We start from the raw sequence: 18,129 nt of genomic DNA on the forward strand, positions 1-18,129 counted from the left end.
CTAGGTTTAGATAGGTTTAGTTAGGTGTTAGGAAATTGTAATATCTGTAAATATAGAATAATTAGTGTAAATAAATAGTTATTATAAAATCGCCAAGTTTTATTTGTAAAGAACCTGCTAAGCCCGCAACAATTGGTGTCAGAAAGCGGCATTATTTTGGCGATTTTAATTGTAAAATTATTTTAATTGTTTTGCATAAAAATGGCTCTTAAAGGTGTCAAACTTGATGAGTTAAAAGTAGCTGATCTTAGGAGAGAATTAGAAGAACGAGATCTAGATACTAGTGGAACTAAATCAGCCCTTCAGGCACGCCTTAAGCAAGCTTTAATTGATGCAGGTGAAGACCCAGATAACGTTTTATTTGAAACATCTGATTTCAATAAAATGCTTAGAAACTTAGAGTCAAAAATGTCAGAAAATAGCAAAACATTAGAGTCAAAAATGTCAAACCTAGAAGCAAATATTGAGTCGAAAATGTTAGAAAACAGCAAATCATTAGAGTCAAAAATGTCAGAAAATAACAAAAACTTAGAAGCTAGCATTGAGTCAAAAATGTCAGAAACTAGTAAAGCGTTAGAAAACCTTGAAACTAATATTGAGACAAAAATGTCAAATGTAGAATCAAAAATGCTGAACAAGTTAGATGAGTATTCTAGCAAAGTTGATGATTTAGAAAGTAGGATGAATGAAATGGATGAGAAATTTAATTGTATAGAAAAAAATCTAGAAGATAAGTTAGTTAAGCTTAGGCAGGAATTGGCTGCATCGGGGAGTTTCACACCTGCGTCATCGGCTAGCACTGGCGAACTTCAGCAGGATAACGCCCTAGATACGATCTCCAAGCCAGCGCCCACCATTGCTGCCGTTGCCCCTCAGAACATCGTTCCTCACTTCGATGGCAAAACCCCCTGGGAGGACTACATGCTTCTCTTCGAGACAGCGGCTATGGTCCATGGGTGGACCGAGGAAACAAAGGCTTCGACGCTGTGTCTTGCACTGCGGGGCGATGCGTTAGCAGTTCTGCATGCTATGCCAATGGCGGAGCGGAAGAATTTCGCAGAATTAGTAAGAAAATTGGACATGCGCTTTGGACATCGACATATGGACCAGCTCTACCGATCACAGCTGCGGAACCGGATCCAGAAGCCCAGCGAGTCACTCCAGGAGTTCGAAGCCGACATTGCTCGCTTGGTGAGAAACGCCTATCCATCGGTCACGGATGATGTCTACGAGAGTTTGGCAGTGGATAAATTCCTAGACGGTCTACGTGAACCTGAGACTCAACAGGCAGTGAAACTCGCCAGACCAAAGACCCTGAGTGACGCACTGACACAGGCACTGGAGTTCGAGGCTGTGCGACAGTCGGTGAGGGGCCAGGCTCGAGTCCGCGTGGCAGACGCAGAACCTACAACTCCACTGGACATCGAGGAGCTAGTAAAAAGAGTGCTGGAGGCACTAAAAACTCGTCGCCGGCAGATACGCTGTTGGAGCTGTGGACAGATGGGACATCCCAGGAGTAAATGTCCTTCAACCACATCAGAACCGGAACAGGAAAACTAAGGAGGGTTGATGGAAAGGGGCAACCGTCAGCCCGCGATTTGAAAGCCCCGAGGAAAAGTGTTAAAGTTGCTTCACTTGGAAGTCAGTCAAGCAGTTTCTACATAGATGGAAAGGTGAACGGGCGTCTCCAAAGCTGTCTTCTGGACACCGGGGCGACTATGACCATCCTGAATCCCAACACTGTGTCGACTGAAGATATTTCACCAACATCATGGTCTCTACGTACAGCTACAGGTCAGCTGGCTCAGGTCTATGGGCAGACGGTTGCTACCTTCCACATCGGCGGCTGCGTATTTAAACATTGCGCACTAGTTGCCGACATAGACGAGGACGTGATTTTAGGAACTGACATAATGGTGAAGTACGGACTGAAGTTGGACATGTCCAGAGGACTAGTGACTCTCGGAGACGAAGATGTCATACTTCGGCGTGGGAAGGATATCGCTGCACGCGTACTTCTACTGGAAGACACAACACTACCAGCGCGCAGCCAGGTCATCGTTCATGCTGCTGTCGAAGGAGATTGGACTAGTGGGCAAAGCGTTCTGCTGGAGCCAGCAAGTGACAGTGAATCCCAGCTTGGTCGTGGTGTCTTTGTCGCCAGATCCTTATTTAACTTGGGACACGAAAATCCGGTGCGACTGATGAACTTGAATGGTTTCCCTGTGGCGATAAAAAGAGGAGTAAAGATCGGAACGTGCGTGGCTGTTAACTCAGTGGTACGTCAACTAAAATCATGTCCGCCATCCCCAAATGAATTGCCGAAGGAGCTGGAAAGTTTCGTGGAGAGCACCTGTCAGGATCTAACGCATCAACAAAGTGCGAAAATAAGGGACTTTATTACCAGATGGCAAGATGTCTTCGAGTACGGAAGCGGCCCTAGAGGAAGAACAAATATAGTACAGCACAAGATAGACACCGGAGATGCAAAACCTATACGTCAGGCCCCTAGACGACTCCCACTGGCAAAACGTGACGAAGCCGAGAGGATCATAAAGGAGATGGAAGCGGATGGTGTCATCGAGCCTTCTAGCAGCCCTTGGGTGTCACCTGTAGTACTGGTGAAAAAGAAGGATGGCTCAACGAGATTTTGCGTAGACTACCGCCTTCTCAACAATGTCACCAAGAAAGACAGCTACCCTCTCCCTAGGATTGATGACACACTCGACACTCTGGGAGGATGTAGAATATTCTCAACTTTAGACCTCAGAAGTGGCTACTGGCAGGTCGGGCTCGCTCCTGAGGATAAGGAGAAGACAGCGTTCTCTATTGGGACAGGACTTTGGCAATTCACTGTGCTGCCTTTTGGACTTTGTAATGCCCCTGCTACTTTTGAAAGGCTTATGGAGAACGTCCTCAGGGGATTGTCATGGGAGACATGCCTGGTTTACTTGGATGACATTATCGTCGTAGGCAAATCCTTCGAAGACCACCTGAAGAACCTAGAGAATGTCTTCATGCGACTGCGGATGGCTAATCTGAAGTTAAACCCAAAGAAGTGCAACTTGTTCCGCAAACAGGTCAATTACCTCGGCCATGTCGTATCAGACAAAGGAGTGTCTGTGGATCCGGAGAAGATCAGAGCTATCACCGAGTGGCCAATACCTCAGGATAAACACCAGGTTAGAAGCTTTCTTGGGCTGTGCGCTTACTACAGGAAATTTGTTAAGGGATTTGCTAATATTGCAAAACCACTAACCAAGTTGACCGAAGACAAGAGGACCTTTGTTTGGGATAACGACTGCGAGAAAGCTTTCGAAGAGCTGAAGACTAAACTATGCAGCGCACCCATTTTGAGCTACCCACGATCAGACGGAAAGTTCATACTAGACACGGACGCCAGCAATACAGCCATTGGAGGAGTCCTTTCTCAGCTTCAAGATGGAGAAGAACATGTGATCGGATACTTCAGTAAGGTCCTGTCAGCGCCTGAGCGTAATTACTGTGTCACCAGGAGGGAGCTTCTCGCAGTGGTTAAGTCTATAGAACACTTTCATAAGTACCTGTATGGAAGGAGGTTTCTCTTGAGAACGGACCATGCCGCACTCATGTGGTTGCTAAGATTTAAGTCTCCAGAAGGACAGGTTGCAAGATGGTTAGAAAGGTTACAAGAATATGACTTCGAATCAATCCATCGTGCGGGACCGAGCCACAGGAATGCAGATGCACTATCTAGAAGACCGTGCGGGGACAACTGCGTGCACTGCACACGCAAGGAAGACAAAAGTGCATCAGTTCATCGCGTGACCGCCGTTGACGACGAATGGGACAGTAAGAAACTGTCTGAGGACCAGAAGGAAGACCCAGACCTAAGACACGTCATGCAGTGGAAGATGGACAACAAAGGAAGACCGTCGTGGCAGGATATTGCTCCATTGTCTAAGAACGTCAAGACCTACTGGGCACAGTGGAACTCGATTTTAATGGAAGAAGGAGTTTTGAAGCGAGTCGTCGAATCGGAGGAAGGGGAGCACCGAAAACTCCAACTAATAATTCCAAGGAAGAGGGTTCCTGAAGTGCTAAGGGAAGTGCACGATGGAATTTCTGGAGGCCATCTAGGAGTACATCGTACACTGGTGAAAGTAAGGGAGCGCTTCTACTGGGCTAATCAGAAAGACGACGTCATAGACTGGTGCAGAAGGTGTGCGACCTGCGCAGCATCAAATGGCCCTGTCAACAAACGAAAAGCCCCAATGAGGAAATACAACGTAGGTGCCCCGTTTGAGCGCATCGCCATTGACGTAGCAGGACCGTTCCCCATGTCTGATTCTGGAAATAGATTTATTTTGGTTGCAATGGATTACTTCAGCAAATGGGTAGAGGCCTATGCATTGCCTAACCAGGAAGCGGTAACAGTTGCAGATATATTAATCAAGGAAATGGTGAGCAGATTTGGCGTCCCGCTCGAACTTCATTCTGACCAAGGAAGAAATTTTGAGTCAGCTGTATTCTCTAGAATGTGTGAAGTTCTTGGTATCCGGAAAACTCGAACAACACCTCTTCATCCACAGTCAGATGGCATGGTAGAACGCATGAACAGGACGATGGGAAGATACCTGTCAAAAGTAGTCTCCGATCATCAGCGGGACTGGGACCAATACCTGCACTTGTTCCTACTTGCGTATAGGAGTTCGGTCAACGAAACCACCGGCCAGACTCCAGCCAACGTAGTTTTCGGCCGAGAGCTCCGTCTTCCATGCGACCTGCAGTATGGTTTGAAGCCAGATGAATGTGTGGTTGGCGAGGACTACGTATCCAATCTGCGGAAGAGGATGGACGAGATACACGAGAAAGTCCGTCGCAACATATCTGGAGCAAGCGACAGGATGAAGGAGAGGTACGACGTGAAGGCCGAGAAAGGAGGGTTCACACCTGGAGACCTCGTGTGGCTACACAATCCCCAAAGGCGTCGTGGATATTCGCCAAAACTCCAGAACTCGTGGGAAGGACCTTATGAAGTTATTGCCCGTTTAAATGACGTCATCTACCGGATTAAGAGGCAACCAAACGGCAAACCAAAGATAGTCCATTTCAACAGGCTTGCACGCTACAAAGGAGATCATGGCCAAAGAGAGGAACAACAAGTTCGTAACCTGTCGACCGAGCCAAAAGACGCCGTGCCTGAGAAACGTGGAAATGAAGAACCGAGGTCGTTATACAAGGACCTCTTCACCTTGCCAGTGGAATATGCCTTGGCACACTGCGTAGCAGAAGACCTGAGAGCGTCACGAGGTATAGCCACAGTCTTCAGGAAAAAGTTTGGAGGGACCGAAGATCTTGAGCGGCAGAGCCCCACCATTGGCACGACTCTTCACCTGAAGCGCAACGGCCAGCATTTGTTCTACCTCGTTACGAAGGAAACGTCAAGTAAGAAGCCCTCCTACGAATCGTTGAAGAAAAGCCTACAAGACCTGCGAGACAAGCTTCTTCGGATTGGAATCAAAAAGCTTGCTATTCCCAGGCTGGGATGTGGTTATGACGGACTGGAATGGAGGATTGTGAGAAATATGGTGCAGGAACTTTTTAAGGACACTGGCATCGAAATTGTGGTCTGCGTATACAACCCATGGGGAACCTCCGGTGGACCAGAAGATCGCAAGCTTCAGGGGAAATCTGTTCTGGGACAGAACAGTCTTAAGGAGGGGGTAGTGTTACAAGTCAGGAGCCCCGCGCAACAATAGCCAGGCGCCGTCTCAAAAGGGTTGTTTGTTTACACGGGTTTTTCCTAGCGCACCACTGATAGACAATAGGCCCATGTCAACGGACTACCTCAATGGGGCCCTAGAACCTTCTACACTTCTACGGCGTAAACACCTTTGTCTAGGCTACCAGGGGTCTCCAGAATGTTCCACGGCAAACTTATATAAGGGACCGTCTTCCGGCACACGGCAGTTGAGTTGTGTTGAGCCTTCCGAGAATCGTCGCAGCAAGCGCGTGTCGGCGTGACCAGTGCTAGTGCTAGTGGCAGTGACAGTGTAGTGACGGTGTAGAGACAGTGTAGTGACACTAGTGACAGTGTAGTGACAGTGCTGTAACAGAAGTGGTGATAAATCCTGTAAAGGTTAGCTGTAAGTAGAATCATTGTAAATTAGAGTAGGCTTTAGCTAGGTTTAGATAGGTTTAGTTAGGTGTTAGGAAATTGTAATATCTGTAAATATAGAATAATTAGTGTAAATAAATAGTTATTATAAAATCGCCAAGTTTTATTTGTAAAGAACCTGCTAAGCCCGCAACAATATGTTTTGTAGCTCGGGTGCATGTTTCTATAAATTCGATCTAACTTTTCATGCTGCGAATATCCTCCTCTCCTTCGAATCAAGGTCGAGATGGCTACAACGTAGGGTTTGAACAACTCCCCTTCCCCTTGTGTTCTCTTTCTAATTTCGTCATCTAAGTGAAGTAAATAGCCGGGAGGTAAGTACTGAATTTGAAAATCCCTGACAAAGTCCATAAAGTCACCCCAAAATTCTCGATTATTCCTATACCATAGGATTGCACTGTCTTTCAATAGCTCGGGCACCGCTTTCAACATCAACTCAGGGGTCACACTATACGATTCCATCAATTCATTCAAGCGCTCTAAGAAGGAGATGGCATCCGATTCTTTCCTTCCATCGAATCTCAAATTCCATTTCCTAACGGTATTACAAAGGGAGGCAGTGTTCGACAGTCTTGGTGAATCTACGTCACCTGCCACCATTGGCTCTTCGCGTCCACTCGTGTGGTTAAAGCCAAAATCCAATTGTTCTGCCAAACCACCTTCATCATTTGATTGAGTGCGTGTGAAGACTGGGGCATAAGACTTCATCCTTATCGGAGTAAGCATCGAGGTTCGCCTGTCGGGAACCCCCACAATTGATCGAGCTGTCTGGTGTGTAGTTGACAAGGTCGCTTGGCGTGGCTTTGAAGCTTGTGTCATCAGCCGTCTGACCTCGTTAAAATCAGCATCAGGTGGAAGACCCAGAAGTTCTCGGATGCTCACGGCTTCTAACTCTAAGGATACACCCGCTGGTGCTTCTTGAGATGCGTGGTGGAACTCATCATCCTCTTCAATCGCCTCCTTTCCAGCCCGTTGTCGTAACCGTCGAACAAGTTCTGCTCTAAGCTGATTAGCGTTTCCTTCTGGTACAGTTCCCAGCTTGCCTAGCTCGTCTTCAAGCTGCGATCTTGATAACTTGTAGACCCAGCTGACCCTTACTTCTGTATCCGAGGGTGGTCGTTGAGCTGTTCCAGCTGCCGTAGAGCTAGTAGTCGTAGTAGTGGATGTCCGTAGGTCCGCTCCTCCAGACGAGGTTGTGACCGTAGCGATAGGTTGTTGCTCGCCTCCTTGTGACGAAGCGCTCCCGTTGTCGCCTTCTTCCATAATATTCAATGCCAGGAGAATCTTGAATGGTCTAAGGAATCTCTCTACGTGATAGAACATCGTTGTTCCTCAAATAAATCGTCTAAAATCCAAATTTCTACTTTTCTTTCAACAATTTCCAAATTTTCGACAATAACTACTTATTCAGTAGTCCCTGTTCGGGCGCCATAAATATGTGAGGGAATTTCCGTGTGTGTGTCGTTTTCGTTATCTTATCGCCAAAGATAGTTCAGCAGTGCTGGGTTTAAATTTCCAGGGGTCGATATGAATCAACAAAATATTGTTGATGTGAAATTCCACTCAATATTAAATTCGTTTCAAATAATCTAAATTATCAATCGTCTGTGTTTAATCAAATTCCTTTATTGAAATGATAGGGTAACTCAGTGAAATGTGCGAACCAGTTGTCGCTATTCACTCATCATCGTTACCCTACCAGACGCGAGAGAAAACGTTGTCGTGTATAATCTATGTGTCGTGTTGTCTGTTAATTCAATTCTCGCGTTAGAGTCTATTTCAAGAATTAGGTTCGATAGCTTGTACAGCTAGTTAGGATGCTGAATGTTCTTCGAGCAAACTAGGATCGGTATCAAAGGTTATAGGATCAAACTAAACCTTGCTACGCTCCGATCGTTACCCTAACCCCACGCAAATGCGCTCTATACAACCAAGAGGTTAAGGATAGATAGCCTGCACAGCTAACTAGGATGCTGAATATACTTCAGCAATCTAGGATAGGTTACGGTAGGTTAATCGTTACCTAAACGCCCGTATGAACCTCGGTCGCTACCCTAAACCCACGCAAATGCGCTCTAAACAACAAAAAGGTTAAGGATAGATAGCCTGTACAGCTAACTAGGATGCTGAATATTCTTCAAGCAATCTAGGATAGGTTACGGTAGGTTAATCGTTACCTAAACACCTGTATGAACCTCGTTCGCTACCCTAAACCCACGCAAATGCGCTCTAAACAACAAAAAGGTTAAGGGTGGATAGCCTGTACAGCTAACTAGGATGCTGAATATTCTTCAAGCAATCTAGGATAGGTTACGGTAGGTTAATCGTTACCTAAACACCCATATGAACCTCGTTCGCTACCCTAAACCCACGCAAATGCGCTCTAAACAACAACAAGGTTAAGGGTAGATAGCCTGTACAGCTAACTAGGATGCTGAATATTCTTCAAGCAATCTAGGATAGGTTACGGTAGGTTAATCGTTACCTAAACACCCGTATGAACCTCGTTCGCTACCCTAAACCCACGCAAATGCGCTCTAAACAACAAAAAGGTTAAGGGTAGATAGCCTGTACAGCTAACTAGGATGCTGAATATTCTTCAAGCAATCTAGGATAGGTTACGGTAGGTTAATCGTTACCTAAACACCCGTATGCACCTCGTTCACTACCCTAACCCCACGCAAATGCGCTCTAAACAACCAAAAAGGTTAAGGGCAGATAGCCTGTACAGCTAACTAGGACGCTGAATATGCTTCAGCAATCTAGGATAGGTTACGGTAGGTTAATCGTTACCTAAACGCCCGTATAAACCTCGGTCGCTACCCTAAACCCACGCAAATGCGCTCTAAACAACAATAAGGTCAAGGGTAGATAGCCTGTACAGCTAACTAGGATGCTGAATATGCTTCAGCAATCTAGGATAGGTTACGGTAGGTTAATTTGGATAACTAAGACCCCCCCCCACTATCCTTTAATGATCCCAAATAATCAACAGGCTAACGCTAGCTATGCGAGCACTAAAACAGCTATCCTAGGCTATTTATAAAACAGCTATCTATATTCACGCAATCGTTCAAGTCAATCAAGTTGGATAATAATAATAAGTATTATTATTATACGAAATAAAGATGTTATTAACCAATCAGTTGTTAGGCTATTATAGCTAGCGGCTATTCAGATCAAAATCAAATGCTATATCGCTAGTCAATGTCGAGGATCCAATCACTAACAACTTTAATCAACGGCTAAATATAAACTATTATTCCGGTAGTATATTCGGTGTTAACTTCGATAGCTATCGATTTCAATACGATCGATAGTTCGGACCAGACGCAAAATAATAACAAAACGTCGAGCAGAACACTGTTGTGTTGTGCGTGGCAAATAGGTTATGTCGTTATTAAATCGTAAACACCTTATAGCTAATTAATTGTGTCTCGTAACTCTCTCTACGTTGAATTAAGTACCAGAAATTCGTTAAGCATACAAGATAGGGTAGTTGGGTAGTAGGCTATAGAATGGCGTACACTGCCCAAAGGATGCTGCTTATACTTCAGCAAAAGGAGAGGTGTTTGGAAGGCAACATTGAGTTTATATGACGTTATATTACACAAGCTTAGGCTATTGTCACCCTCAAATTATATAGTTCTTCAATAACAACTAGGCTAAGGCTTAACCTATTAAATCACTCCTTAACTGCGATACAAGAGGGTTTAGGTAATTGAGTAGCGTGTTCTGCCCAAAGGATGCTGCTTATGCTTCAGCAAAAGGAGGGATATTGGAAGGTGACACAGAGGTTATGTAATATAAGATGTGTAGGTAAAAATCCTTCAGAATACTCAATTGGCCTTGCTCAACTTTTGCTTTCCTCAATAGCCTAGTGTATGCTAACTCATTTGGATTTGATATTGCTAGTCGGCAAAATTTCATTAACTTCAAACTAATTATTTCACAATTTAAAATCTAAATTAAATTGCAAAAAAACCAATTGATCACTGATCAAAATCGAAAACCTCGTTTATCGTGAACAAATTATCGCAAATCAATTAATCAATATCGTTCGTGAATATCAAAACGTAAAACCACTAATTTCCCTGAATCATAAAATGATATCAAGTAGGCACTATACCTTAGAGAGAGACGTGTTGATTGGGTCACAAAATGGCACAGACTGTGCGGCGGCGCCCGGTCCCAGTGGTTTTGTTGCACGTCTGGGCCGGTCATGCGCAGAAACCAGTTTTGGCAGTCTGACTCGGCTTCGGCGGCGGCTACATCGGTGCTCGCGCTAACTACTTGAGCCTCGCCTCACCATGCTTAACCTCAAAATCCTTAATCGTTCGTACTACTATGATGATCCTCAAGTAAAACCATTTTTGTCTTGCGATCTCAGCCATGATATGATAAAAAAAGGTGAGGTGTAAAAAATCAACCCTCACAGTGTAAATCTGTTTCTGGTCTTCAACGTACCGTCATAGAAAATGAAGATGAGTCGTAGACATGACCAATGTGTTAATGTTGAATGGATTATTCGTTTATCATCAAATTTTACGTTTTGTTATTATTTATGACATTATAACGAGTGTAATGAAAATGAGGTGAAGCATTAAAATTTATGATATTCTTTAACAAATTTTACGTTTTGTTATTATTTATGACATTATAACGAGTGTAATGAAAATGAGGTGAAGCATTAAAATTTATGATATTCTTTAAAGCTATTAGGCTAGGAAATGTAGGCGTTTAAGAACATCTCCATATCTTGTCATACCTATCAATTTAAGACATAGTCAATACAGAAACAGGGACAATAATCATGATACATTATGTGTAAAAATGTGGTCCATTGCTATTCAAGTAATGCATAACATTTTGATAATATTGTTAAAGTATTCATAATGCTGGATTAAATCAATGTATACTTTTAGTATAAAATATTATTTACAATAAGCTATGGTTGACATGCCTGGACTACAGTCCTTCCCTTCCCTTCAGTGTAATTTACGTCTTGAATGTCAAAAGAGCATTGTTTTATTTTACTTTTTGATGGAGGGTACTAATTGGACATATTAAACTATAATAACAGCGTTTTGATACACGAGGCCTGTCTTTGCCTCTGAATGAATCACATTTTTATCTTAAAGTGCGTCGATTCTAGATCAAGTCATGAGTGTTGCAACCCATACAGAACGCCATCTCCTTTCACACGAATCCTTACCTTCAGACCAGGCAGATCATGTCGTGCTGGATGGAAATTAACCCGGATTGGATCCCAAGTTGCTTTCATTTCAAGACACAATCACTTTGCTATCAAATGTGGCAGAATACATCATTCTACCATAACAATCAGTTCCATATTTAAGTGTGACTTTGTCATCCTGAAAAGCAAAAACTCTTTGTACCTTCTGAGTCTGGACTTTTATTTGATCCTCTTTCATTTAATGTCTTGAAATCCCACTCCTGATTTTTGACACGGATTGGAGGAAGAAACGAATATTCCTATTCATCGTGCTTGGAGAAATGTCCTTTGTTGTGGATCAAACTACTGGTTTGTCTAGAAACATTCTAACTAGGTGTACAATGCAGTTTTCTGCTTGCAATATTGAGCGGAGCTAGCATTTTAATCCAATACTTACCTAGAGTCGATGTTAAATCTGTTTCTCGTAAATGAGATATATACAGGGTGGCCGAAAAGTCCCTTTACACCAAAGGTAAATTCAATTAGTAGATCACATAGATATCTTTATGTGATTAACACCATAGAAATCTATTTTTATCAGAAATTTACTGTGGCCTTCACCAAGTGAACATCATTTTTACTCCAAAACATCGGCATGCATACCTCAATTTTCTTGGCAAAGCAAGCATTTTCTTTGACTCGACTCCAAGTTCGCTAGCTCATTCGTTTCAGCATGCAACGGTACAATGAGTTTTTATAACCACTATGGAATGGAAGTAAGTTACAAGTACTCAAAGTCAATGATACGTCGGGTTCACGTAAACAAATTGTTTACTTGCAGTATCCAAACTCATTGGTACATTTGGCTCACGTAAATTAATTATCTACTTGCAGTATCCTAAGTCGATGGTTCAATTTGATTCAACTAAATGGAGTGCCTATTTGGAGTATTTAAAGTCAATGGTGCATCAGCCTAATCCCGGCGACCCTAATTATTGGTTATACATTTTCGTTGTAAATTATGCTCAATGACATTAATACGATTGTTCTTCCCTTTTTCTCTGTACGGTATTTGTAATGTGCTACTTTAGATGATTCGTTGCCTGTTTACCTTTTTATTGTTATCTCGCAAATAATTTCATGGCGACCAATTAACCCATAAGGCCCATGTTAAATTTCTAAAAGTTTTAATTCTCGTAGGGAAAAGCCCTGAGGTCCGATTTGTACCATTTTAGATTTATACCTTCCCCTGGTTGGTTACTATGACTGTGCTAAATTTCGGGCACATCGCTTTAGCCGTTCAGGAGGAGTATTTGTAAAACAAAAGCAGGAGTGTAGCTTCGCTTTGCTCCGCTCGATGAAGTCTGGGGAACCCAAAGTAAGTCCTCCTTGTAAGAGAGGTCTGTCTTTTTGAAGAGATTCTAGCAAAGTGAGATTTAATCATGAGGCAAGTCAAACTCCCGAATACTTACTACTATAGGTTTTACCTAATCTAACCTACCTTAACTGTTTTAAATGGTTCTAAACTGAACCTAGCTGTCCCTGATCATTGGGTTTTTAATAAATCGTTGATAAAGAAACGATTGTTTGGTCTTATTCAGTAACAAAACTGCATATGCTTTTTACTGAATTCTACACTCATCCCTCACTCATTTCAGGTTAAAATACTCAGAACTGCTTCCCTGTCTTTATGTGACAGTGAACATGGCAATCATGATCTTCGAAATCCCCTCAAACCCTGTCATTCCCATAGGTTGTGCGATATGCTAAAGACCGTTTTAGTTCATGTGGCTCTGATAAGCCCTTATGTAAAGCAGGTCAATACACTTACGAAGAGTGGACTGCGAAGAATGGTTACCATCGCATCTCGACTATAGTTCTTCTAAATGACTCGATAACCTTGAACTGGTTATGACTAAAACTGCCGGCTAGGCTCATCAGTTGCAGCATCGGTGAACGTGAAAGGCCAAGGTTCTAACGGTCCGAACCTTCTCACAGTAAATAAACTGTTTACCAAGGGCCCTGCTTCGGCATGATTTCGCTCGATCAGGACCCACCAAACATTGATATCATGTGTCTGTCAACACAGAAACCCCCCATTGGTACGAACTGATATTGGGATCCAACCCGGCGGATTAATGAAAGCATGGTTGGTTTTTAAACTTAAAGTGCAGAGTACAGTGAGGGTTATTCCGGGGGCTGTGTTGGTATCCTTTGTATGTAATAAAGCACCTTCTACAGAAAAACTTGGGTTTGAAAGCTCGTGCATTTCTGACTCATGTAAAAATATTAACATTTTGTCAAATAGCTGTACGGAATGGGTGATTCCACAATAATGGATTCCGGATTAGGAAGAGGTAGCTTATTGATATAATAAGGGATAGGTCAGTACTGTAGGATTCACAAAAAGCCAGACACAGTATATGGCTTTAAAAAAAGACACAACCAACCAAACAGCATTCACACAAATTAGAATGAAAGAAAGGTTATCCTGACAACCTTCTATAAGCAATTTAAATTTTACATTAAATAAGTGTTGCGTTAGCTATATCTTGACGTCGTATGGAAGCACCTACGATATGATTTCCAAACGTAAAATCAAAGCCAACAATAATCTAATTCCAACGAATACAAAATAACAATTTAGTTAGTCGGCACATTCTGTAGGCATACGACGTAGGCCTACAGTGAAATTGAGGCTGGGGGTTCACGGTTCCCATCCCAGTACTACCACCTCAACAGTTAAATATCTGTGTTGCCCATTATGTTACTGAATCGGCTCAACAAGCCAAAGAAGGAAAAGGGAATTCAAGAGTTATCGCCCTTGTAAAAGACTTGTCTGTAGGTCTCACGGAATGTTTCCATACGTCCTAAGATTTTATTTTGAGTACATATCGACTGTAATAATGCCACAGCTTCACTGTTCAACCACAAGACTTTGCTATGTCAATAACCACTATGAGTAGTGTTTATAATTTGAGAACTATACGCCTGACTAGAAAATGACCTACTATCCTTGAAAAGTAAAGATACAAGATGTATTATGTAAGAACTCGTCCTCCAAAACATAATAACTGCTATCCAGTAACTCTTGTAATCAACTATCTCCTACATTAGAAACAATTGTACAAAGCCTGGTAATGATTGTACGGATATCCTCTTGGTAGCCAAGCTCATATTAAAGACAGAGGAAGCAAGGAGCGTGCAGCGACCTCCGAACTCTCATTACAATTTGTATGGTCCTAGAATACACCCTTGCGGTACGCCGCCGTCGCCAATCGTAAGGTCGACGCTACGCAACAACAGTCGCGTTTTGCGGTCAGATGTCAACCAAATGTGACAGTCTCACTATAGTTCCTTTCTTTTATTATTGATTTGGTAAGTGATAAGTTTACAAAGTCCTAATTAGTTGTGTAATATGCTAATGGAAATAGACCTTACTAATATAATGCAACAAAAATATAAGTGTTCTTATCATAAAGAATTATTTATTTAATTAACGGTATATTATTGGGTACATAATAAATAGTGAATATTACTATTGATTTATTAAATTAAGGTGATAACGATGGATTTTAACTTCACTGTAAATTAACCTACTAAATAATAATATAGTTTAAAATTAAATTAACAAATTTCAAAACCCTCGAAGTTAGCAACGTTTTATAAGATTTGTTCAACGCACCAGTTTTTGTAATGATACAATATGTCACGTTTTTTTTACTTTATGATGAACATTGTGTTAATTATAGTAATCTCTCTGTGAAGGAAACAATATAAAACATTGTTATAATAACAAATAATAAACCCTCATGTTGAATCTTCTACAACATATTTGCTGTAAAAAAATATTCGCACAACATTAATTTAATAGTCATACTGGAATGTTTTATTCTTAAGTAAGACATAATCATGAACATAAAATTTTTTACTCGTACAGTATAATCACATTTAATATGTAATCTTCCACCGAATTAAGTCTTTGTTAATGTTATAGTTGAATTCTGTTTCAGGGCGTACAACATATTTTACCACTGGCAGCATCTACGTTTGTAAGGTAAGAAACACATAATTATTATAAAATGTGTAGAATTTTATTTTATTTTATTTTATTTTAAACGTACTTGTAGACTAATTTAGGATAGAAATAGAAAACCGGTTTGGTTGATAAAGTTTTTAATCCATTGTACACTTTTAAATATTTTTCATAGTTAATTTATAGTTATTGATATTTAAATTTATTTATGTCAACTTAACCTTAGTCGGATATCAGTTAGGGCAATATTTGTTATTTTTGGGAATATTACGTTTGAAAGTAGATACTGTATGTATGAGGAACTAAATACAAGTTCACGTTGTTTTGTCTGTGTAGAAAGAAAAAATGTTTTCATGCAAGATTAATTTTGACCCTTTAAACTGCGTATTTGTAGATAAGCCGTCCAGATCTAGAATCTGGAAGTCCATCGAAGAGGTTCAGCAGAACCAGAAGTACAGTGCAGTGTTAAAAACTACCATGTTTAACTACCTATATTCCTCTTGTTTGTAGATTATAAATACATTACCATCCACATGCAACTGGCTCAAAAGTTATATTCTCGTACATTAGCCTATTATATATATAATAGACATACCCTGGTGATGGCTAGAAGATTGCATTGTCAAATGAAAACACGAATTTATTATTATTTTCTCGTTATTACTGAAACTAATTGTTATAATTTATTATGATAATCTACCTAAGCTATCCATGTCTCTACCTCGATAATAATTCTCTTCATTCGTAAACCGGTGATGCTTCTAGGGCCGTGTCAAGGAGGGGGAGGGGCTAACGGGGGTGTTTATTTGTTTCTCTCAACGATTACACTATTTAAAAAAAATACACATGGATATATAAGACATGTGTAAATATCTAATACATCACAGAAAGTGTTAATAAACAATAACGTAATATAACCATAACAAGAGTATTAAGAGATTTAAACGTAATAATAGTATAAATGCAACAATTTTCACTAAATACAAAAAATATAAGTCTTATCAATAATAACGATAACAAAATAACAGCAACAAAAACAAAAGGGTAAATATTTAAATGTAACTAATGACAGTGGCTCATGGCTAGACGGACATAAGAATATTTTTTTCAAACAAGAATCTGGCTGATCTTTAACCTGAAGACGTGAGTTGAAACGCCAAAAAAGTCGACATTACAGTAACTGTAACTTAGTTCCCTAGCCGGTGTAGACGAGGTATACCACTGTTGTATACATACTATGTTGGGAAGAACTGCCGTTTGAATAAGTTCTGGACAGTCTAGGAGGTCATTAACATCTTTGTAAAAGAAAGAGAAGATCCAGGAACTTGTGTGTAATCTGAAGAGGTTGAAGGTCAAATGTTATCTCCAGGTCACAAACTGGGGTTTGAGAGTATTGAAAGCCAAGTTTCAATCCCTGAACTGGTGCGTTCTTCACCAGGAGGAGTCCTGCGGAGGTGAATGTTGTATTTAAAACCGTTTGGTGACCTTTAATGCCATCTGTTACGTTTTGTGACGAAATTTATGTATAAACTTATATTTTCGGGGTCCAATGAGGTGGCTATAGCCCCTCCCCTTCTCTGATTAAAACCAAACAAGTACGTTAGTTAGTTTAGGAATTATTGCGAACACATTACGATTAGTTAAAAACAAGGTTTTACGACGTTTAGGGATCTGGAAGCTACTTCGGTCTCCTAGAGAGAAATTTTATTGAATTTAGTCTCATGCTTGCACTACGAGACAGTTCTTAGTGTGGTAATTATTTTGTCAGTAACTAGCTTTGGCTGTGTGTGTACTAACCTTTTTTAACTATTCCACGTGTGGAGGGGGGGTCAGATTTTTGATTCCGAAACGCCGTAAAACTTATTGTTACTAAGCGTGATATATAATTCAGGAAACAATACCTCGGATAACTTACCACCACAACAACTGGACATGAAACATATTAAAACAAACTTTTATAATTTTTTCTCATTTTATTATGATAAACATACTGTTATAACTTTCAAGTATTTATTGGTCAAGTTTTTTACCGATTACAATGACAGTTCTGAAAACGTGAGGGGTTTTTCGCCCAGATTGTGCTCTCTCTAGAGCAAAGCGCTTTTCTTCAACTTCGTTACTGACGAGATATGTGAGTCAGATGTAAATCAGATGTGTAGATAGACATAAGACCAAAAGAGCGCGTGAGAAGGTAAAAGTGTGAGAACAGAAGATTGCAAGCTCGCTAGGTGGGGGAGGGGAAGCCCTGACCCCCTGATACCCTGGCTAGTGATAACCATCACATCGGAGACTCAAGCCTAGTGGTTCAGCAATTAAAACTGAAACTGTTTCAAAACTACCGGGATGGGATTCCCCTATCAAAGTCCTAACAACCGTTCTTCGACGAATACAGTACCCTAAAGACGGATGATTCTTACATGTAGACAGATATTCTTACATGTAAGTGTTTCTGAACGCAGCTGCTGCAAGGTCCTGGTGGAATAGTAAATGGCAATATCCGTTTGGTAACCAGATCGCGTAGAAGTCGGCGTAAGAGAAACGTGGCAAACCCCTAAACCTTCCGCAAACGATTGTTTGTTAATTCCTAGATCCAGATAAGACCAAGACTACTTAATGGGGGGCTCCACCAACTAGGAAACAAGATCGGCTATGTTATCTGCACAAGTAATGAATGTCGAGGGCATTTACACATCCACATGGGCCATGTGATACCACTTTCTCCGAGTTTAGATTTGTCTCAATGAATTGTCGGAAACT

General features: G+C 41.3%; 1 protein-coding gene across 1 annotated transcript in view; it reads left to right on the top strand.

The window, feature by feature from the left end:
- LOC128997876 (glucose dehydrogenase [FAD, quinone]-like) overlaps nt 1-18,129 on the top strand; it is a 96,471-nt gene that overhangs the window by 33,311 nt on the left and 45,031 nt on the right. The window contains exon 2 of the mRNA XM_054423653.1: nt 15,350-15,393. The gene's annotated coding sequence lies outside the window, so the exon portion shown is untranslated. The remainder of the gene's footprint in view (nt 1-15,349; nt 15,394-18,129) is intronic.

Source organism: Macrosteles quadrilineatus, unplaced genomic scaffold (genome assembly GCF_028750875.1).
Source record: "Macrosteles quadrilineatus isolate MER2022 unplaced genomic scaffold, UCM_ALF_1.0 Scaffold_7__1_contigs__length_78375512, whole genome shotgun sequence".
NCBI classification, from domain to species: domain Eukaryota; kingdom Metazoa; phylum Arthropoda; class Insecta; order Hemiptera; family Cicadellidae; genus Macrosteles; species Macrosteles quadrilineatus.